The 25092-nt window shown below is 44.4% G+C and overlaps 1 long non-coding RNA gene across 1 annotated transcript; it reads left to right on the forward strand.

Annotated features, from left to right (window-relative positions):
• Positions 1–442: 442 nt before the first annotated feature.
• On the forward strand, positions 443–24780 carry LOC134953539 (uncharacterized). Its single transcript, XR_010185666.1, has 2 exons — positions 443–626; positions 23746–24780. It is a non-coding gene; the product is annotated as an uncharacterized LOC134953539 (long non-coding RNA).
• The last annotated feature ends 312 nt before the right edge of the window (positions 24781–25092 follow it).

Raw genomic sequence — 25092 nt, forward strand, 5'->3', positions numbered from 1 at the left:
TAGATAGATAGATAGATAGATAGATAGATAGATAGATAGATAGATAGATAGATAGATAGGTCTCTGTGGTCACAGAACCAGCATACCACAATGCAAGCGCAAGAATGTATTTCACTTGCATTGTGGTGTGCTGGTTATTTCTGTGACAGATTACTTTATACAACATACATTACTAAGAACCCACTTTTAAGATATTTGGGAGTATGCAATAATTTCCTTGTATTATGTGTATAGATAGACAAATAGATAGTATAATGTTTGGCAGCTGTCACCACAGAGATCACCAATTGATGGCAGCAGCAATAACAGTTGAGCTCACTGGGCCCAGCAGCAGAACTGAGATGGGTGCAGTAAATGCCCCAAACCACTTGGTGAAATAACTCGTCAGCACTAACATGTAATTTCCCACATGTGTCACTGTGTAATATCAGTGGGGAGATGATGGTGCGGGGTATAGGGCAGAGAGCTGATGCACAGCCATCACCAACTGCCACCACCAACTGCCGCCCGCATGCAACATTTGAATTCTCCATGGTATAAAACCGCAGCACACGGCAATATCACTGGCATTTACTCAGTTGAAGCTGCTGCGGACAGGTGAGAAAAGCCTCTGGAAGAGCGAACTAGTAAGTACTCTGTGTAGATGCAAAAAATTATATATCAAGTATATAATAAACAGGCGCCAAAATGAGTGGTTTTTCCTAGCCGCTATAAATGGAGAAAGTCAATCTCCGGAACAAAAGAAAACAATAAAAGTGAATTACAGCGCTAATACAACTGATGCTAATGATATATAAATTTATTCATTAAAACAGACTGATAATCAAATGTATATAAAATTATAAAAATTGCTCATAGACCAATTTATGGACATATTTATGTATTTATATGTCCATATGATCGAATCAGAGCGCACAATCAGATCTGTGCTGTGTGTGTGTGTGTGTGTGTGTGTGTGTGTGTGTGTGTGTGTGTGTGTGTGTGTGTGTGTGTGTGTGTGTGTGTGTGTGTGATTTTTTATTTTTTTTTACTTTTGTGCACTTACTTTTAACTGTGAACTACATCAGCAGCTGCAATGAGTCGGAGCGAATTAGCCCAGCTGATTGGACCGGGTCCAAATCAGAACATCATTGGGACGTGGCTGAGATCAGGACGTCTCAGACCATCAACAAGGGCAACCTCACAAAGACTGACCTCAGCAAGACCAGCATCAGCAAGATCAACCTCAGAAAGGGCACCATCAGGAAGACCATCCTCTGTTGGACTGCTGCACTGCTGGAGAGGAAGAAGCCGGAGAGACCTGTACCACCTGTTGCTCACAGTTTGAGATTCGAGAGAAAGTAGCAATTCCATCCTGCCTCCATGTTTTCCACGCTCCATGCTTGGCTCAATGGCTTCAGATTAACATCGCTTGCCCCCTGTGCCATGCACAGTGCTTTGACTTCAACACATTCTGTCAGTCTCTATGAAAGATCCCAACAGCTACTAATCTACAGGTCAAGGTAGCATATAAAACAACGTGAATGGCAACAAGGAGGGACGAGACAGATAAATCTTTTTTTAGATGATTTATACAGTATCTCCGTTCCTGGAGCTGGGAGGTCTCTTGCTTCTGAGATCGTTGGACAGGAAAGTACAGTGCTTTTTGACTGCAGCGTTTGAATACTGTGTGGTTTGCTTTTCTCTTACTTTCTTTTTTATTCCTTCTCTACCCCCTTCAATTTCTTCTTTGAGTTCTGCTTTGTCTATACACTTCCCATGAGCCACCGCTGTGGCTCATTCCTGAGAAGTCTCAAGTGGCAAAACCCAAGGAGGTGTCTCGAGTGGCAAAATCTCAGGAGAGATCTCAAGTGGAAAAACCCCAGGAGGGGTTTCTAGTGGAAAAAGCCCAGGAGAGGTCTCGAGTGTCAAAACCCCTGGAGGGGTCTCGAGTGGAAAAACCCCAGGAGAGGTCTTGAGTGGAAAAACACCAGGAGGGGTCTCGAGTGGAAAAATCCCAGGAGGGGTGTCGAGTGGCAAAACCCAGGAGGGGTCTCGAGTGGCAAAACCCCAGGAGGAGTGCCTGAGCTGCAAACCCCAGAAGTGGTCTTGAGTGTCAAAACCCCAGGAGGGGTCTCAAGTCGAAAAACCCCAGAATGGGTGCCTGAGCTGCCAACCCCAGGAGGGGTCTCGAGTGTCAAAACCCCAGGAGGGGTCTCGAGTGTCAAAACCCCAGGAGTGGTCTTGAGTGGCAAAACCCCAGGAGGGGTCTTGTGTGGCAAAACCCCAGGAGGGGTCTTGAGTGGCAAAAGCCCAGGATGGGTCCCCAGTGGCAAAACCCCAGGAGGGGTGCCTGAGCTGCCAAGCCCAGGATGGGTCGCTAATGCCAAATTCCCAGGAGGGCACTCAAGGGGCACAATTCCAGGATTGGTTCTTGAAGCCGTTACCTCAGGAGGGGACTTGATAGGCATAGTCCTGGAAGGGAGCTCAGAAGCTGCTTCCCTAGGAGGGGACTCAAGAAACACAGCCTCACCGGAAGTTCCAAAGGCCACAGCCTCAGCAAAGGTCTTGAAGGCCATAACCCCAGGAGGGGTCTCGAAGGCCATAACCCCAGGAGGGGTTTCAAAGGCCATAGCCTCAGAAGAGGCATCTGTCACCATGTGAAGTCTTGTAGCTCCAGGTGGAGTATCTAAGTCTCTAGCCCTGTAGCCCTAGAAGAGGCGTCTGTCTCAGTATCAAGTCTTGTAGCCCCAGGAGGGTCGTCTGTCTTAGTATCAAGTCCTATAGCCCCAGGAGGGGCGTCTGCCTGTGTTTCAATCCCTGTAGCTCCATGTGCGTCACCTGGTCCCACCTGATAACCCAGATACCGAGTAGTCTGCGTAACAACCCTCTTGGTCTCTTCAGCTGTCTATCTCATTTTTTGTGTATGATTTTGTCCCACCCCAGACTGGTCTGCCGGCTTTCCAGCCAGGTATCTGACCGACACGAGGGTTCCCCCAGCCTTGGCCACACCATCCAAATAATCTTTACACTTTTACAGTGTTTCTTTTTTCACATTTTTTTTTTTTAGGTCATTTTTTTTTTTAACCGGGGATTAGGGCTAATGGCGACACCCCAAAAAAAAACGACACTGGGCAGCCACCTCATGGGTGTGTTGGAAGAGCTGCTAAGCTGATAATTATTTTTAAAATGTGGACAGTTACATCCAACTCATTGATAACGAGGGCCCAAATGTATTAAGCCTTAAAAAATTATAGAGTGGAGCCTGATAAAGAGTGATAAAGTACCAGCAATCAGCTTCCTAACTGCCATGTTACAGGATTTACTTGAAAAATGACACTCAGGAGTTGATTGGCTGGTACTTTATCAGCCTTCACTTTATCACTTTTTAAGGCTTCATACGTTTGGGCCTGAAAACCTTAAACCCAGGCAACGCCGGGTACTTCGGCTACTAACTTACTTTTCTTAATTATTCTTACAAAGACTATGCCCCTCATTCTGACCTGATCGCTAGCAGGCTACTTTTAGCACTGCTGCAATCAGGTAGTCGCCGCCTACAGGGAAGGGGGGAATCGCTGTGCAGGGCTGCGATCGCTTGAGCAGTGAGCTGCACAAACAAAAGTTTGAATAGTTTCTGCACAGCTCAGGACTTACTCACCCGCTGCGATCATCCAGGACGGAGCTGACGTCAGGATTCCTCCCTGGAAACGGTTGGGCACGCCTGCATACGGATGGACACTCCCTGAAAACGGTCAGTTAACGCCTCCAGCAGGCCTCTTCCTGTCAATTTTCTTGCGGTCGCGGGTGCGATCGCTTTCTTAGTTAGTCCTGTCACTCCCTGGTGACGGCCATCTCCAGGGAGCGATGCACCTTCTCATTGTGACCCATGTGCAGGCGCATTTCAGACCTGATTCCATCGCTGCAAAAAACGGCAGCGTGCGTTCAGGTTGGAATGACCTCCTAAAGCCCTGTACACACTGGGTGACTTCCCCCAGTTAGCAATCAGCAATATATGATTGCTAATTAGGGGAGATTGCTAGTGCATATACACTGAACTATATCGACAAATGATATTGGCCCTCATTCCGAGTTGATCGCTCGTTATTTTTCATCGCATCGCAGTGAAATATCGCTTAGTGCGCATGCGCAATAGTCGCACTGCGACTGCGCCAAGTAACTTTGCTATGAAGATAGTATTTTTACTCACGGCATTTTCTTCGCTCCGGCGATCATAGTGTGATTGACAGGAAATGGGTGTTACTGGGCGGAAACACGGCGTTTTAGGGGCATGTGGATGAAAACGCTACCGTTTCCGGAAAAAACGCAGGAGTGGCCGGAGAAACGGGGGAGTGTCTGAGCGAACGCTGGGTGTGTTTCTGACGTCAATCCAGGAACGACAAGCACTGAACTGATCGCACAGGCAGAGTAAGCGTGGAGCTACTCTAAAACTGCTAAGTAGTTTGTGATCGCAATAATGCGAATACATCGGTCGCAATTTTAGGATGCTAAGATACACTCCCAGTAGGCGTAGGCTTAGCATGTGTAACTCTGCTAAATTCGCCTTGCGACCGATCAACTCGGAATGAGGGCCATTGTTCAGTAACATCATCCCTCGCATTCACCGAACAAGCAGCTCAACGACATAGGGAGTAATTCCAACCTGATCGCAAGCTGCCGTTTTTCACAGCACAGTGATCAGGTCATTACTGTGCATGCGTATGCACCGCAATGCGCAGGTATGTCGTACGGGTACAAAGCGGATCATTGCTGTGCGATGGATTTAACAAAGAATCCAGTCGCACAGCCGTTCGCAAGGAGATTGACAGGAAGAAGGCGTTTATGGGTGTCAACTGACAGTTTTCTGGGAGTGTTTGGAAAAACGCAGGTGTGTCAAGGAGCTTGCAGGGCGGGTGTCTGACGTCAATTCCGGGACCGTACTGGCTTAAGTGATCGCAGCGGCTGAGTAAGTTCTGAGCTACTCAGAAACTGCACAAACTACTTTTGTACCGCTTGGCTGCACATGCGATCACACCCTTGCACAGCAAATATACACTCCCCAGTGGGCGGCGACTATGCGTTCGTATGGCTGCAAAAAGTAGCTAGCGAGCGATCAACTCGGAATGACCCCCATAGTCAAAAATGAGCTGCATGTTCAGTAGATAATGCTTGAACGAGAACGACCCGTGGGTGTGACCATCATTTAGGCATACACACTACACGATATGAACAATAGATCTTTTAAAAAAGATTGTTATTGTTCATATCGTCAAGTGTATCACCCAGTGTGTATGGGGCTTAACAGTAACTAAGAAGAGGAAAAAGAAAAAATACAAAGCAGGCAGTAGAAAGGGAAGGAGAAGGGAATGGTACAAAAGGGACAAGGGAGGGATCAGCTGCTGTAAAGTAAAAAAAGGAAAAAGTCTGCGGTCCATGAATATACAGTATGCGATTAGCATTGTTGCAATGACAGGCGATGGCCCGCAATCAGTATTAGTAAATCCCGCCCAGAGTGGGTGTTGTAACTGTAAACATGCCGGTAAGTTGATGTGAATACTGGCACAGTTGAAAATACAATAATAAAACTTAAAAAAATGGCTTGTCCCACACCCCAAATGCGTTCCAGCGCTAAGGATCATGACTTTGGCTGATTGCTGCGAACTTAGGATGACAAATTGTGAGGCTGATTCAGAGTTTGGAGCAAAGCATAAAAGAGCAGGTAACTTTGCAACTGGGAAAAAACAATGCTGCACTGCAGGTGGGGCAGGTGTAGCATGTGCAATGAGAGTAAAGCTGGGTACACACTAGACGATGTGCACCATGGGGGTAATTCCAAGTTGATCGCAGCAGGAAATTTTTTAGCAGTTGGGCAAAACCATGTGCACTGCAGGGGGGGCAGATATAACATGTGCAGAGAGAGGGGTTTGAGCACTCCTGGCAAAGTAAGGGACTGGCGCCCACCTATATTTGATATACTGTAGGTAAGGTGCGAGTAACTATGTGCGTACATATATATATATATATATATATATATATATACATACACTCATGCCGGGCATTGGAGGGACATATTACAGGCCCGTACTGACCACCCACTGATTTCAAGTTAAGTCTGAGTTCCTATCCTTTTATTTTTCATATGGTCTTTTATATGGAAAAAAAAAATCTTTTGTATTTTAAACTATTTTTGAACCTGTTTTTACTCTCATATATATTAAAACTTGTTTTTATAATTTTATAACATTTTTTGACTTTTAATTTTAAGCATATTAAACCACAGTTTTTAGCCACACTTGTCGCCGGTACCCCTATCTCCCCATTTCTTATACCTTTTAACAATACTATACCATTGTTGTATTTTTAGGGTTTGGCTGACACCATTTGATAAGGTTACGTGGGCTTTTAGTTTTTTATTGTAATCATATTATTCATTTACATAGTCTTACTGAGATTTCACCTCACAAGTGGCGCTGTACTATCTCTTTCTCTAACGTCCTAAGTGGATGCTGGGGACTCCGTCAGGACCATGGGGTTTAGCGGCTCCGCAGGAGACAGGGCACAATAATAAAAGCTTTAGGATCAGGTGGTGTGCACTGGCTCCTCCCCCTATGACCCTCCTCCAAGCCTCAGTTAGATTTTTGTGCCCGGCCGAGAAGGGTGCAATCTAGGTGGCTCTCCTGAGCTGCTTAGAATAAAAGTTTAAGTTAGGTTTTTTATTTTCAGTGAGTCCTGCTGGCAACAGGCTCACTGCTACGAGGGACTTAGGGGAGAGAAGTAAACTCACCTGCGTGCAGGATGGATTTGCTTCTTAGGCTACTGGACACCATTAGCTCCAGAGGGAGTCGGAACACAGGTCTCACCCTGGGGTTCGTCCCGGAGCCGTGCCGCCGACCCCCCTTGCAGATGCCGAAGTTGAAGAGGTCCAGAGGTCCAGAAACAGGCGGCAGAAGACTTTCAGTCTTCATAAGGTAGCGCACAGCACTGCAGCTGTGCGCCATTGTTATCAGCACACTTCATACCAGCGGTCACTGAGGGTGCAGGGCGCTGGGGGGGGCGCCCTGGGCAGCAATGTATTATACCTTTTTTATGGCTAAAATACATCACATATAGCCCTTGAGGCTATATGGATGTATTTAACCCCTGCCAGATCTCACAAACTCCGGGAGAAGAGCCCGCCGTTTTAGGGGGCGGGGCCTATTCTCCTCAGCACACGGCGCCATTTTCCTGCTCAGCTCTGCTGTGAGGAAGGCTCCCAGGCTCTCCCCTGCACTGCACTACAGAAACAGGGTTAAAACAGAGAGGGGGGGCACTTATTTGGCGATATGATTACATATGTGAAAATGCTATAAGGGAAAACACTTGTATAAGGGGTTGTCCCTGTATAATTATAGCGTTTTTGGTGTGTGCTGGCAAACTCTCCCTCTGTCTCCCCAAAGGGCTAGTGGGGTCCTGTCCTCTATCAGAGCATTCCCTGTGTGTGTGCTGTGTGTCGGTACGTGTGTGTCGACATGTAGGAGGACGATGTTGGTGAGGAGGCGGAGCAAATTGCCTGTATTGGTGATGTCACTCTCTAGGGAGTCGACACCGGAATGGATGGCTTATTTAGGAATTACGTGATAATGTCAACACGATGCAAGGTCGGTTGACGACATGAGACGGCCGGCAAACAAATTAGTACCTGTCCAGGCGTCTCAGACACCGTCAGGGGCTTGTAAAAACGCCCATTTACCTCAGTTGGTCGACACAGACACAGACACGGACACTGACTTCAGTGTCGACGGTGAAGAAACAAACATATTTTCCTTTAGGGCCACACGTTACATGTTAAGGGCAATGAAGGAGGTGTTACATATTTCTGATACTACAAGTACCACAAATAAGGGTATTATGTAGGGTGGGAATAATCTACTTGTAGTTTTTCCTGAATCAGATAAATTAAAGTGTGTGATGATACGTGGGTTTCCTCCGATAGAAAATTATTGGAGGTATACCCTTTCCCGCCAGAAGTGAGGGCGAGTTGGGAAACACACCTTAGGGTGGATAAGGCGCTCACACGCTTATAAAAACAAGTGGCGTTATCGTCTCCAGATACGGCCGCCCTCAAAGAGCCAGCTGATAGGAAGCTGAAAAATATCCTAAAAAGTATATACACACATACTGGTGTTATACTACGACCAGCAATCGCCTCAGCCTGGATGTGCAGCGCTGGGGGGGCTTGGTCGGATTTCCTGACTGAAAATATTGATACCCTTGACAGGAACAATATTTTATTGACTATAGAGCATTTTAAGGATGCATTTCTATATATGCGAGATGCGCAGAGGGATATTTGCATTCTGGCATCAAGAGTAGATGTGATGTCCATATCTGCCAGACGATGTTTATAGACACGACAGTGGTCAGGTGATGCAGATTCCAGACGGCACATGGAAGTATTGCCGTATAAAGGGGCGGTCCATCGGACCTGGTGGCCATGGCAACAGCTGGAAAATCCACTTTTGTTACCCCAAGTCACATCTCAGCAGAAAAGGACACAGTCTTTTCAGTCTCAGTCCTTTCGTACCCATAAAGGCAGGCGGGCAAAAGGCCAGTCATATCTGCCCAGGGTTAGAGGAAAGGGAAGAAGACTGCAGCAGGCAGCCCATTCCCAGGAACAGAAGTCCTCCACAGCTTCTGCCAAGTCCGCAGCATGACGCTGGGGCCATACAAGCGGACTCAGGTGCGGTGGGGGGTCATCTCAAGAGTTTCAGCACGCAGTGGGCTCACTCGCAAGTGGACTCCTGGATCCTACACGTAGTATCCCAGGTGTACATTGGAAATTCGAGACGTCTTCCCCTCACAAGTTCCTGAAGTCTGCTTTACCAACGTCTCCCTCCGACAGGGAGGCAGTATTGGAAAAAAATTCACAGGCTGTATTCCCAGCAGGTGATAATCAAAGTACCCCTCCTACAACAAGGGAAGGGGTATTATTCCACACTATATTGTGGTACTGAAGCCAAACGGCTCGGTGAGATCTAAAAGATTTGAACAATTACATACAAGGGTTCAAATCAAGATGGAGTCACTCAGAGCAGTGATAGCGAACCAGGACGATATGGTGTCACTGGATATCAGGGACGCTTACCTACATGTCCAAATTTTGCCCTTCTCACCAAGGGTATCTCAGGTTCGTGGTACAGAACTGTCACTATCAGTTCAGACGCTGCCGTTTGGATTGTCCACGGCACCCCGGGTCTTTACCATGGTAATGGCCGAAATGATGATTCTTCCTAAAAGAAATATGGACGCTTTCCTGATAAGGGCAAGGTCCAGAGAACAGTTGGCGGTCGGAGTAGCACTATCTCAAGTAGTTCTACGACAGCACGAGTGGATTCTAAATATTCCAAAATCGCAGCTTTTTCCGACGACACGTCTAATGTTCCTAGGAATGATTCTGGACACAGTCCAGAAAAGGATGTTTTCTCCCGGAGAAGAAGACCAGGGAGTTATCCGAGCTAGTCAGGAACCTCCTAAAACCGGGAAAAGTATCAGTGCATCATTGCACAAAGGTCCTGTGAAAAATGGTGGTTTCTTACAAAGCGATCCCATTCGGTAGATTTCACGCAAGAACCTTTCAGTGGAATCTGCTGGGAAAATGGTCCGGATCGCATCTTCAGATGCATCAGCGGATAACCCTGTCTCCAAGGACAAGGGTGTTTTCTTCTGCGGTGGCTGCAGAGTGCTCATCTAGGGCCGCAGATTCGACATTCAGGACTGGGTCCTGGTGACCACGGATGCCAGCCTGAGTGGCTGGGGAGCAGTCACACAAGGAAAAAATTTCCAGGGAGTGTGATCAAGTCTGGAGACTTCTCTCCACATAAATATACTGTAGCTAAGGGCAATTTACAAGGCTCTAAGCTTAGCAAGACCTCTGCTTCAAGGTCAGCCGGTATTGATCCAGTGGGACAACATCACGGCAGTCGCCCACGTAAACAGACAGGGCGGCACATGAAGCAGGAGGGAAATGGCAGAAACTGCAAGGATTCTTCGCTGGGCGAAAAATCATGTGATAACACTCTCAGCAGTGTTAATTCCGGGAGTGGAAAACTGGGAAGCAAACTTCCTCAGCAGGCATAACCTCCACCCGGGAGAGTGGGGACTTCAGCGGGAAGTCTTCCACATGATTGTAAACCGTTGGGAAAAACCAAAGGTGGACATGATGGCGTCCCGCCTGAACAAAAAACTAGACAAATATTGCGCCAGGTCAAGGGACCCTCAGGCAATAGCGGTGGACGCTCTGGTAACACTGTGGGTGTACCAGTCAGGGTATGTGTTCCCTCCTATGCATCTCATACCAAAAGTACTGAGAATCATAAGAAGGAGATGAGTAAGAACGATACTCGTGGTTCCGGATGGGTCAAGAAGGACTTGGTACCCGGAACTTCAAGAGATGCTCACGGAAGAACCGTGGCCTCTACCTTTAAGAAAGGACCTGCTCCAGCAGGGGCCTTGTCTGTTCCAAGACTTACCGCGGCTGCGTTTGACGGCATGGCAGTTGAACGCCGGATCCTGAAAGGGCATTCCAGATGAAGTCATCCCTACCCTGGTCGAAGCCAGGAAGGATGTAACCGCAAAACATTTTCACCGCATTTGGCGAAAATATGTTGCGTGGTGTGAGGCCAAGAAGGTCCCTACAGAGGAATTCCAACTGGGTCGTTTCCTACATTTCCTGAAAACAGGACTGTCTATGGGCCTAAAATTAGGGTCCATTAAGGTTCAAATTTCGACCCTGTCAAATTTCTTCCAGAAAGAACTGGCTTCAGTGCCTGAAGTTCAGACGTTTGTAAAAGGGGTACTGCATATACAGCCTCCTTTTGTGCCCTGAGTGGCACCTTGGGATCTCAATGTTGTTTTGAGTTTCCTAAAGTCACATTGGTTTGATCCACTCACCACTGGGGAATTAAAATATTTCACATGGAAGGTGAAGATTCTATTAGCCCTGGCTTCAGCCAGGCGTGTGTCAGAATGGGCGGCTTTATCATATAAAAGCCCTTACTTAATTTTTCATTCTGACAGGGCAGAATTGAGGACTCGTCCTCAATTTCTCCTTAAGGTGTTTTCTGTTTTTCACATGAACCAACCTATTGTGGTACCTGCGGCTACTAGGGACTTGGAGGACTCCAAGTTACTTGACGTTGTCAGGGCCCTGAAAATATATGTTTCCAGGACGACTGGAGTCAGAAAATCTGACTCGCTGTTTAGCCTGTATGCACCCAACAAGATGGGTGTTCCTGCTTCTAAGCAGACGATTGCTCGCTGGATTTGTAGTACAATTCAGCTTGCACATTCTGTGGCAGGCTTGCGACAGCCAAAATCAGTAAAAGCCCATTCCACAAGGAAGTGGGCTCATCTTGGGCGGCTGCCCGAGGGGTCTCGGCTTTACAACTTTGCCGAGCTGCTACTTGGTCAGGGGCACACCCTGACTGAGGAGGACCTGGAGTTCTCTCATTCGGTGCTGCAGAGTCATCCGCACTCTCCCGCCCGTTTGGGAGCTTTGGTATAATCCCCATGGTCCTGACGGAGTCCCCAGCATCCACTTAGGACGTTAGAGAAAATAAGAATTTACTTACCGATAATTCTATTTCTCGTAGTCCGTAGTGGATGCTGGGCGCCCATCCCAAGTGCGGATTGTCTGCAATACTTGTACATAGTTATTGTTACAAAAATCGGGTTATTCTTGTTGTGAGCCATCTTTTCAGAGGCTCCTTCGTTGTTATCATACTGTTAACTGGGTTCAGATCACAGGTTGTACGGTGTGATTGGTGTGGCTGGTATGAGTCTTACCCGGGATTCAATATCCTTCCTTATTATGCACGCTCGTCCGGGCACAGTATCCTAACTGAGGCTTGGAGGAGGGTCATAGGGGGAGGAGCCAGTGCACACCACCTGATCCTAAAGCTTTTATTATTGTGCCCTGTCTCCTGCGGAGCCGCTAAACCCCATGGTCCTGACGGAGTCCCCAGCATCCACTACGGACTACGAGAAATAGAATTATCGGTAAGTAAATTCTTATTTTTTTCATATATATATATATATATATATATATATATACGATTGGTACAGTTGGCACTCAAATAAATTTATAATGACCGGAGTGACCTCCTTGAAGGAATACACAATGTGGGTGTCTGTAGTGTCGGGAAACACTGTCCACTGTCCCCATTACCATTTACATCAGTATTATGCTCCCGAGTTATTCATCACCATGCTTCATAGGTAAAAGTGCATTATTTTTACTTGTATGCATGCCAATATCTACTGGAATATGCTAATATTTACTTTAATATGCTTACATTGTTTCCCGGTCACATAGTGTCACAGCTATTCTTAATCTATCACTTACACTGTATTGGAAACTTTATTTTGTTTCCTCTTATTGATGTTTCACTTTTGTTTCACTTTTATTCCTTTGCATTACAGTGCAGCAGCGGTATGCGCCGGGTGGTGATGTTTCCCGGTAGCCTAGCAACGGTGACGTCATTTTGAGCCGCCGGACGCTGGAGCCGCCGGAGATTCTCCCGCCCTCCGCACCCGTCTGCGCTGATGTGTGCAAGGTATTTAAGGTAAGAACGATGCTCACTCTGTTTGCTTCACCATGTGTCCTTGACAAAAACACCCGCCGCGGTGTTGAAACGTTGGACTCTCATGCTGTCTGTCACATAAAGTTTCACTTGTTACAAAAATCCGTGGAGTGCCGCCTGCTTCTGTGGTAATGGGGACAGTGGACAGTGTTTCCGACACTACAGACACCCACATTGTATATATATATATATATATATATATATATACACACACATACAGTGGTCGAAATTTAAATTATGAAGTGGGGGTATGGAAAAGTGAAGGTTGCAATCATGCACGAGCCTCACTCCAGAAAAGGGGGTGTGGCCACTCAGGGTAGTCTACCACATCATATACCCCTTATACACATTAAATACCACAATAGTAGGACCCCATACACATTAAGCACCACAATAGTAAGACCCCGTATACTATCTAGTACTGGTGCTTTATACCACACAGAATGAGCCGAAATTCACATTACACCACACAGAATGAGCCGAAATTCACATTATAGCACACAAAATGAGCTGAAATTCACATTAGAGCACACAGAGTGAGCCGAACTTCATATTATAGCATACAGAATTAGCCAAAATTCACATTATAGCACACGGTATGAGCTGAAATTCACATTATACCACACAGAATGAGCCGAAATTCACATTATAGCACACGGTATAAACCAAAATTCACATTATAGCACAAAGAATGAGCCAAAATTCACATTATAGCACACATGAGCCAATACTCACATTATAGCACACAGAATGAGCCTAAATTCACATTATAGCACACGGTATGAGACAAAATTCACATTATAGCACACGGTATGAGCCAAAATTCACATTATAGCACACAGAATGAGCCAAAATTCACATTATAGCATACGGCATGAGCCGAAATTCACATTATAGCACACGGTATGAGCCAAAATTCACATAATAGCAAACATAATGAGCCAAAATTCACATTATAGCCCACCGAATAAGCCAAAATTCACATTAGAGCAAACGGTATGAGCCGAAAATCACATTATAGCACACGGTATGAGCCAAAATTCACATTATAGCACACAGAATAAGCCAAAATTAACATTAGAGCAAACAGTATGAGCCGAAAATCATATTATAGCACACAATATGAGCCGAAATTCACATTATAGCACACTGTATGAGCCGAAATTCACATTATGCCACATGGAATGAAACAAAAATCAGGGAAAGTGACAGCAGCGAAATAGGGAAAGTGACAGCAGGGACATAGGGACAGGGAGAGTGACAGAGGGACAGGGAAAGTGACAGCAGGGACAGAGAGAGTGACAGAGGGACAGGGAAAGTGACAGCAGAGACATAGGGACAGGGAGAGTGACAGAGGGACACGGAAAGTGACAGCAGGGACATAGGGACAGGGAGACTGACAGAGGGACAGGGAAAGTGACAACAGGGACATAGGGTCAGGGAGGGTGATAGAGGGACAGAGAAAACGACAGCAGGGACATAGGGAGATTGACAGAGGGACAAGGAAAGTGACAGCAGGGACATAGGGACATGGAGAGTGACAGAGAGAGGGAAAGCAAGGGCATACAGTAGGGGCTAGGGAGAGAGAAAGGCAGCAGGGTATGATTACCTATTTAGCAGCGACGGTGTTGAGGATGCTGTGGTCTGCGGTGCGGTGGATGAGGAGGCTGTGGTCGGCATAGTCCGGAGGAGGCGGAGGTGCAGAGAAGGACTGAGGGTGGCGGCGGTGTAGCAGAGGAGGAGGCAGAGGGCGGCGGCGGTGCAAGAAGGAGGAGGCTGTGGTCAGAGGCACTGCGTCTCGTATGACCGTGGCGCTACTATTTCAAATCTGCCGTGGACCGGCAGCCAATCAGGAGTGGCTGCGCGGCAAGCTACGGGGTTTAGCCTGAGACTGAGCAAGCTAGGGGGTTTAGCCTTCCACACATAGTGCAATATTATAGTACGACACTTATCTGAATACTTTTTAGGAAAAGAAAAGGGTATTGTTCGGTATAAATACATGAGTTTCAGAAGGAGAGTCATTTTAAAAGCTGCCAATCGGCCCAACCATAAAATCTCATAAGAAAGCCAAGACGCAGTCAAGACGTGCAAGCTATCAAGCAGGGGAGGTAAATTAACTTCAAAAACAGAAAGGGTGGAAGGAGGAATATGAATCCCAAGATATTGAAGCGAAGCTGAATGCCAATTGTATGGATATTGGACTGAAGAACAGAAAGAATCAAGGCTAGAATATTGATGGGAAGAGCATCAGTTTTAGTTGTATTCATCTTGTAATAGGAAGCTTCACTATAGTTTTTTAATATATCAAGTAGACAGGGAAGGGAGGACAGTGGGATTGTAACAAATAAAAGGACATTGTCCGCAAATAGACATAATTTATGTGTACTATTACCAACCTGAATCCCTGGGAATTCCCAAGTCATCTGAATTTTTGCAGCAAGGGGTTCAATGTCCAGGGTAAAAAATCAAGGGCGACAGAGGCCATCCCTGTTTGGTACCATTCGTAATCGGGAAAGCGTCTGAAAGAAACCCGTTGCTGAAAACCCGGGCAGAGGGGAAGCTGTAAAAAGCTAATACTGAAGACAAAATTTGACCACTAAATCCAAATTTCTCCAGGACCAATCCCATGTATAACCAATTGAGCCTGTCGAAAGCTTTTCCCGCATCTAAAGAGAGCAGCTGAAGGCCAGTACTAGAATTAATTGTATCAATTAAATTGAACACTCTACGCAGTGTTATCTGACGCCTGTCTGAAGGGCACAATGCCAACTATGAATCAATAATGGTAAAAAAGCATTCAAACAGGTAGCAATGAGTTTGGTGTACAATTTAACATCTCCGTTCAGGAGCGCAATAGGCTTATAGTTCTGGCAGTGTGCTGGGTTTTTACCCGGTTTGGGCAATGTGATTAACAGGGCTGCCAGTATTTCTTTCGGAAAAGCCCCACGAGAAGACACTTCGTTAAACACTAATGACAGGGTGGAGGAAAGATGGTCAGTAAGAGAAATATAAAACTCGTTAATAAAGCCATCTGGCCCTAAAGCTTTGCCATGTGGAAGTTATTTAATCACCCGTTCCACTTCTTGAGGGGACCACGAAGTGTTTAACAACACTAATTGTTCCTCAGTAAGTGAGGGGCAAGGAGGAGGAGGCTGTGGTCAGAGGCACTGCGTCTCGTATGACCGTGACGCTACTATTTCAAATCTGCCATGGACCGGCAGCCAATCAGGAGTGGCCGCGCGGCAAGCTAGGGGGTTTAGCCTGAGACTGAGCAAGCTAGGTGGTTTAGCCTTCCACACATAGCGCAATATTATAGTACGGCACTTATCTAAATACTTTTTAGGAAAATAAAAGGATATTGTTCGGTATAAATACATGAGTTTCAGAAGGAGAGTCATTTTAAAAGTTGCCAATTGGCCCAACCATAAAATCTCATAAGAAAGCCAAGACGCAGTCAAGACGTGCAAGCTATCAAGCAGGGGAGGTAAATTAACTTCAAAAACAGAAAGGGTGGAAAGAGGAATATGAATCCCAAGATATTGAAGCGAAGCTGAATGCCAATTGTATGGATATTGGACTGAAGAACAGAAAGTATCAAGGCTAGAATATTGATGGGAAGAGCATCAGTTTTAGTTGTATTCATCTTGTAATAGGAAGCTTCACTATAGTTTGTTAATATATCAAGTAGACAGGGAAGGGAGGACAGTGGGTTTGTAACAAATATAAGGACATTGTCCGCAAATAGACATAATTTATGTCTACTAATACCAACCTGAATCCCTGGGAATTCCCAAGTCATCCGAATTTTTGCACAAGGGGTTCAATGTCAAGGGTAAAATTCAGGGGCGACAGAGGGCATCCCTGTCTGATACCATTCGTAATCAGGAAAGCATCTGAAAGAAACCTGTTGCTGAAAACCCGGGCAGAGGGGAAGCTGTATAAAGCTAATACTGAAGACAAAATTTGACCACTAAATCCAAATTTCTCCAGGACCAATCGCATGTATAACCAATTGAGCCTGTCAAATGCTTTTTCCGCATCTAAAGAGAGCAGCTGAAGGCCAGTACTACAATTAATTGTATCAATTAAATTGAACACTCTGCGGGTGTTATCTGACGCCTGTCTGAAGGGCACAAAGCCAACTATGAATCAATAATGGTAAAAAAAGCATTCAAACAGGTAGCAATGAGTTTGGTGTACAATTTAACATCTCCGTTCAGGAGTGCAATAGGCTTATAGTTCTGGCAGTGTGCTGGGTTTTTTCCCGGTTTGGGCAATGTGATTAACAGGGCTGCCAGTATTTCTTTCGGAAAATGCCCAAGACAAGACACTTCTTTAAATACTAATGACAGGGTGGAGGAAAGATGGTCAGTAAGAGAAATATAAAACCCATTAATAAAGCCATCTGGTCCTAAAGCTTTGCCATGTGGAAGTGACTTAATCACCCGTTCCACTTCTTGAGGGGACCACGAAGTGTTTAACAACACTAATTGTTCCTCAGTAAGTGAGGGAAGTTTTACATCAGTTAAAAAGGAATTAATAGTATCCAGAGTGGGCTGAAAGGTGGGGGGATCTGAAGATTAGCCACCTTAGTGCCTTGAAGGGAAATTAAATGTTTAACCCTGTTCCTAGCCTGGAGGACTCAAAGTTTACGGGCCAGCATCCTACCCGACCTGTTACCAGATAAATAACATTTCTGTCTCAACCTATTTAACGCAATTTGGGTTCACCTCATGAGGAGTTTCTGCAATTTGCTTCTAATATCGGCCAGTTCCGTGCAAAGGGATCTAGAGGGGTGCAATTTATTTTTATCCTCAACTTCTTTAAGTTTAGCTTCCAAATTGTTTTGTTGTTGTAATGCCTGTCTTTTTAGTCTGGACCCAGCCTGGATTACAGAGCCCCACACTACTGCCTTAAGGGCATACCAGAAGGTTGAAATGGAGGTATCTGATAGAGAATTGGTAGCTAAATAAGTTAAAACACATTCAGTAATTGCCTTCTTCGAAATAGGGTCTTTAAGAAGGTGGGAAGATAAGCACCACAGTCTCTGGGGAGCAAATTAGTGGGAGACATTCTATGACCATAGGAGCGGAGCATTGTCAGACCATGATATAGGTAAAATATCCACCTGGTCTGAGTGTTGTAGTATCCATTAATCACACAAAATACACTGTAATATCTACATGAGAGTAAGAATCGTGGACAGTTGAGAAATTCTGAACTCTCCATAGATCATATACAGTAGATCATACTGAGCCAACAAATTACGAAAGGCTAAAGAGGAGCCACTTCGTGATTTGGCAGACTGTGTAGCAGGTTGGCTAGATCTATCCAATTTTGGATCCACCATTAAATTAAAATCGCTCAAAACAATCAGAGCACCATGACGGACCTTCGTTATAGCAGAGCAAACTTTTGCAAGAAGGGGACTTGGTTAGAATTCGAGGCATAAAGAGAGACTATGGTGACCGGGATACCCTCCAGTTCACCAGTTCATATAAGATAATGGCTATTCTTAGCTGATGTTTGGGATTTTAATGCAAAAGAGACTGAGATCCGGAAGAGGATAGCCACTCCATTGCATTTAAAAGGGCCATTTGCAAAAAAGCCAACTGGGTATCTCTGATCTTTCAGAGCAAGGGGGCCCAATGCTGAAAAATGGGTTTCCTGTAATGCAACTATATTGGCCCTATGCTTATGAAAAGAAGTTAGGGCTAGCCTACGTTTATGATGGGAATTTAATCCTTTAACGTTTAATGAGAAAACTCGTACCATACCAAAGAGAAAAGGGTGATATCAATTAACATCCCATATAAACAAAGTGGACAAAACACAGAGAAGGAAAGGATAGGACAAGGGAAAAAAAAAAAAAAGAGCCCAGTATATCGGGACTGCATGACTACCGCAGGGAAAGGGGTGCAGTAGAAAGAAGGAGGAAGTGGCGATAGCATCACCCCCTGGGGTACCAAAAAATATATATATACATACATGTTAAGTACAGAAATATACCCTAGCCTAGAACTGCTGTGAGGGTAAAACCAGTCAATAGACACAATATCAAATATAACCTTTACCCCAACCTTCCACTGTAAATATTCAAGTAGAGGGGTATATCAGGGAAAGAGAACATGTAAATGCACACGGTTACTGGTATAGTAACTAAAGGAACTAAAAAGCATACATAGTCGTAACAAATAGACTGACTTATCTGAAGCATAACGCTGGTACAACAGAGGTTACATCTGAAAATAGAAAACATACAGAATCCACACTAGGCTATGAGTGTAAAACATAATCAAGTAGCTGACCACTCGATTGAAAGTGAAGGCTGCTTCTTGGATGTAGAAGGTAGTTTAACAGGGATATCCCAGTCAGCAAGTAACTTAACACCCACGTCCAAGTTGGATATCACATATGAGGAGTTCTCGTAAGTGATCAACAATTTCACCGGAAAGCCCCATCGATATCTAATGTCCTGAGAGCGTAATGCTGTCGTTAGAGGGGCTAAAGTTCTGTATTTAAGAGATGGTCAGTGCAGAGAAGTCCGGGAATATTTGTAAACCACCAAGATCAACAGAGTCAGAAGCAGATCTTGCAGCTTGGATTGTTCTTTAATGGTGTAGAAATGGACTTGGAGAAGCGTGTCCCGTGAGTATGAGGAGGAGATTGACTGGGGCCTAGGGAGCCGATGAATTTGGTCAATAAGTAGGTCTTTGTCCTCAACCTTCAGTAGTAGTTTATGGAACAAAGACATAGCATAATCCAGTCATTCCAAGTTAGCTACTGAGTCTGTGATACCCCGGATTTTAATATTTTACATTCCAACTGATCCATTCAATCCCTGATAGCAGTTAGCTCCACTTTAACTTCACGAATAACAGCAGCGAGATCCTGAGTGAGCTCAGATTTAAAGGTCCAGGACCTGGCACAGTGTCTTTACTGTAAGAGGTTCTGTCGAATTGGGGTCCACTCCAGGAACTGCTAAAGGAGGAGCCACGCCTGCTGCCATGGAGTTGGATCAACCTGATGGGGTAAGACCTCCCGCGGATTGTGAGGCGGCTTGGGCTGGTTTTTGATTAGGATAGGACACCAGTGGAGGGAGTGATCCTTTAATTTTCTTAGGAAGCATTTCCAGACAAGGAATATAACAAGACAGGTATATAGGAGGATATGATATTAAGATATCAGGATTCCAGCAGGTGCATAGGTATGCCAGTGCCAATAGAAACTTATGATATACACATGGTAACCCTGGGAGGGTGCATAGAGAGGACGGATCACATCAAGCGCATAACCATATATTAGCACATGAAAATAGTCTGTGCAGGGCAAGGCAGAGAGAACACAGAAAAATATGCAGCTTTAATATATCCAGCAGGCTGGGTACTCACAGAACAGTGGAGTGAAAGGCTCAAACTTGCACCTTGTGATGGGGTATTAGAGCCTGAAGGCACATAATCCACACAAGCCACTAGTAATAATAAGGAGGACCAATGATGAGCAGCACCACAGAGGAAACACCAGTCCAGGTCCTGCCTATGACCTGATCACCAACTCTGATGTGCACACTGCAGTGAGGAGACTTAAGATGGCCACCACCTGCTGCTAGTTCCCCTTCAGGGGAAGCACCATACAAGGCTGTCCCGGCTTGTGAGCAGCTTTAGAGGCAAGACAGTCACTGGGGGCCGCAGGTACCTTGCCAAGGGTCAGCAGCATGGGTATGAAAGCCGGCAGCAGTGCTGCAGTGTGATCTTCCCGCTTCTGGAAGTCCAGGCTGGGACCACTCCAAACTTTAGTCCCCGGCTGCAGACTGTGAGGGGGCCGCAAACCACGGGAGCAAACAGTGATGCTCCCCAATTCCGTGGACCTCACACAGTAATCCCCATGTGCAGCCCGCAGTCAGGGGAGAGCAAAGGGCAGCAGGGATGGGAGAAGGAGAGATGTGCAGGCTAAAGGGAGCTGGAAACTCAGGAGCTCCTAATCGGCACGTCTTCCCCGCTTTTTAAATTGTATTAAGTAATTTTAAAAAAAGTAAATTTTTTGAGCGGTTTTGTGTGGAACAAATCATCAGTTAAGTAGTTAAAATTACTGCTTCTAATTGAATTCTCCCCCCCCAGAGCTAAATTTGTAAATGTACAGCAGCCAGAGCAAGATATTCTTGTTTGAAAAGCAACCCAAAGATCCATGGAAACAATAATTTTTTTTGAAAAAAAAACTGCCTATTTACAATTGAGTTACAATGTTAACTAATTAATAATAAATCAAATAAATGAATAATAAAAGTTATTTGCAGTACTTGTAAAATTACCTGGTACATTTTTACTTTAACTTTACGTGAGGTGCATATTTTTGTTGAACACTTGCGTACTTTGAAAGAGCATTGGACATTTAATCCAATGTTTTATATTCTGCTGTTAAATGTTACTCTATATGGTTGCAGATAGCCCTTTAAAAAGGCATTTTAATTAGCTATTTAGCCAATTAAATTTCAAAACTTTTACTTGTAAAACATTCAATGAATAAGTGTGACATGTATATTTTATATTGATACTGATAAACATACAGTACAGTATATTATGGAATGGAACGAATATTGGCCCTCATTCCGAGTTGTTCGCTCGTTATTTTTTTTTCGCATCGCAGCGATTTTCCGCTAACTGCGCATGCGCAATGTTCGCACTGCGGCTGCGCCAAGTAAATTTGCTAAGAAGTTTGGTATTTTACTCACGGCATTACGAGGTTTTTTCTTTCGTTCTGGTGATCGGAGTGTGATTGACAGGAAGTGGGTGTTTCTGGGCGGAAACTGACCGTTTTATGGGTGTGTGTGAAAAAACGCTGCCGTTTCTGGGAAAAACGCGGGAGTGGCTGGAAAAACGGGGGAGTGTCTGGGCGAACGCTGGGTGTGTTTGTGACGTCAAACCAGGAACGACAAGCACTGAACTGATCGCACTGAAAGAGTAAGTCTCGAGCTACTCAGAAACTGCACAGAAAAATCTTTTCGCAATATTGCGATTCTTTCGTTCGCAATTCTGCTAAGCTAAGATACACTGCCAGAGGGCGGCGGCTTAGCGTGTGCACTGCTGCGAAAAGCGGCTTGCGAGCGAACAACTCGGAATGAGGGCCATTGTATAGTACAGTACATATCCCGAGTTATTCCCTTTGTATATTTTGTTTTCTATCACCTTATTTATTTTTCCCTTTACCTCTCTTTTATATATTTAGAAGAAATATCTAAGTAGCAGTGGGAAATGTTATCACCATCTGTAACTTGCCATCTGTAACATTGGAAAGCTCAATCACATGCAGATATTCATCTGAATTAGGCAAAAAAGCTCCATAATGAATAAAAAATGACTTTATATCCAAGGCACAAGACAAGTTCTGTTGGACTTCAAATAACCGCTAAGTCCTTCAAAGAATTATTTATATTTATTTGAACCACAAAAAGGACTGACATCCTAAGTAACTGAAAATAATAGCTAAAATATGATCAAATAAACCAAAGACCATACACCTACTGTATGTTATAAGTCAACTTATAAAATACGGACAGTGTTTATTATTAATTTGCACTATATTTATGGATTTACTGTAAATGGACTCAGAAATGTTGGTTTAACAACTTTTCTAGTTTATCAGTCACAATGTCATAAAGGATACTTGATTTAGCCGCCACAGGATAATTTCCCACATCGCATATATATATTCAATATTCATACCTCCCAACATTTATAAAGGCAAATTCAGGAAAAAGTAAGCCTCTCTCCTGTTTCCATTCTATTGAAGTGTTTGGTCTTGTCGAATCCCCTCCTGCATCTGTATAAGCGCTGCCCATTTTATGATCCAAGAATCGTGACTGTACCATCAAAATCATAACAATTGGAGGTATGCAATCTTTGGGTAAACCGTGTATTTTCTTATCATGAGACCTAGTTTATCAAGCTGGGAAACCTTGTGACATTAATGAGCTTTGGGAGGATTTGCAGGGTGCAGAAGCCTAAGGGCTTGATTTACAGATATGGGGGTAAAGCAATTTGTAGGGACCTCTACCACAAATACTTTATTGTGCCACACTTTTATTTCCACACCATAATGTACTGTATATGGATTAAAAAATGTTTACATCACGTGGACAGCCAGGCGCATGTGTCATTTACCTGAGTAACTGTGTGGAGTTTGTATATTCTTCCCATACTTGCGTGGGTTTCCTCCCACAATCCAAAAATATACTGGTAGATTAATTGGATCCCAACAAAATTAACCCTAGTGTGAATGTGTGTGTATGTACATGTGGTAGGGAATATAGATTGTAAGCTCCATTGGGACAGGGACTGATATGAATGGACAAATATTCTCTGTAAAAGCGCTGCGGAATATGTGTGCACTATATAAATAACTGGTAATAACTAGTATTAAGGGTAATGCGAGCTTCCACACTGCAAAAATTGTTCAGGAATTGTTTAATGAACATGACAAAGAGTTCAAGGTTACATCAATCTGATCAAGGATCTGTGGAATGTGCTGGAAAAACATGTATGAGCCATGGAACCCCCACCTCATAATTTACAGGACTTAAAGGATCTGCTGCTAACATTTTGATGCTGAATACCACAGGATACTTTTAGAGATCTTGCGGAGTCCATGCCACAATGGTTCAGAGCTGTTTTGATTACACCAGAGGAACTTACACAATATTAGCCAAGTGGGTTTAATGTTATGGCTGATCAGTATGTATATACTACAGGATTGAAAATTCCCCTGTACCACCGTGAGATTCTAACCTGGTTTATATATTATTAAATTCTTAATTCTCTTGTCACCCAGATCACCACATCATTGCACCTGCACCCCACAAAGCAATCACGTGCCATGTTGTTGCAGGCAGGCAATTTCTGAGTATGATGCCACACAACTTGCAATACCATGATGTTAAGTGGAGATCCTCTAATCTCCCCCCCCCCAAAAAAACATAATCTACTCAAAACTCAATTAAAACTAACTTTGAACACTTTCCTTTTCATTAAGTTTCTTAGCAGTGCTACGCATAAAAATTCCAAGAAGAATGACTTGATGATCATGTCTATGTGTATGATTTCCTAAAAAAAATTACAAGGAAGCAGTAAAAAAATGTTGTTCTCTGTTTTCCCAGAGCATTCTAGAAAATATCACAGCGGTAAGCCAAGGAGGTGCCCACAGACAGCACAGGATTTACCAATGCCCTTGGAGATGTGCCCTGGTGAATAGGAGTCAGAGTCGTGCCCACAAAAGAGACTTTTGTATTTGGCTGTGGTAGTTTTGAATCTGCAAAAATTGAAGAACAGTTGATCAGCTGTCAGTAGTTCTAAAATACCACTGACATTCATGGCTTGCTAAGTGTTGGCAATCATCAGCAGCAACACTCAAATCACAGCTCTTCATATCATTACTCCACCCCCTCTCTCCTGCTTCAAGAATAGGAAATCTTCAGTTTAGTAGAGAAATGGGAACAGAGATGTGCTGCCATTTATTTCAAGCAAAACAAAAGAGACGGCTTGCAAAAGAGATTACACTTGTCTTTTGCTGCCCAGGTAAAGACTACACTAATCAAGGCCCAGCTGTGGAGTGATGCTGACCTTTGTGGGGAAAGAACAGTTCAGGGGGCACCCCTCTATGTCCGATGAGCCTGACCAGAGCAGTTTAGGCCTAAGTGGGGGACATGTGTATGATATTATTAACATTAGGCCACCAGGATATTAGTCATCAGATGCCAGTCTAGTGGGCTCTAGTATAATTTGGGCACTGAGCACCAGAATAAGTCAGGTACTAGACCCATGCCACCAGTATAGATCGGGAACTAGGGCCATGTGACAGATGGCCATTAGACCCTGGTGCCTTTTATAGAGAATTGTTATTATCCATAGGACAGGTTGTCAGGTGGGCACAACTGAAAGTTATCAATTTATGTAAATGCGCAAATAGGTGACAATAAGTTGTCTGAGTCGATTGATCCAATGATAATGATCACTGGATCTAGCAACTGAGTAATGGCCTGAAACTGAGAGTGAGTGAAGAAATATAAGTGCATGACTACACAAGCACCATACCCTCCACACTTCTTACATACACCTGCATTACTTGTTTTATTTTATTTTTAATTTATATCATTTATTGAAACTTCAATAAACATACAAAGAATATGAATCAATTGCAATATGTACAATTTTTTGAACAGTACAGTCTGTGTCGGTATCATAGACAGGACAATTTACGTAATATATTCAACATTATACAACACATTCCATATGTATCAATTATGAAAGCCAAAAACAATTACGCAGGGTTACTCAAAGAATTGGAGGGTCCTCCAATGCAACCCGTGTTTCATACCATAACGTTCCATGGAAGCAATACTAGTGAATCCTTTAGAGATGTCAGTAAAGTCTCCATATAAGTTTCCCATGATTTGAAAAAATTTCTGACGCGAGACTCCTTTTGCAAGCAGGCCTCCAGCCAGTCC

The sequence above is a fragment of the Pseudophryne corroboree genome, chromosome 1 (assembly GCF_028390025.1).
Source record: "Pseudophryne corroboree isolate aPseCor3 chromosome 1, aPseCor3.hap2, whole genome shotgun sequence".
Taxonomy (NCBI): Eukaryota; Metazoa; Chordata; class Amphibia; order Anura; family Myobatrachidae; genus Pseudophryne; species Pseudophryne corroboree.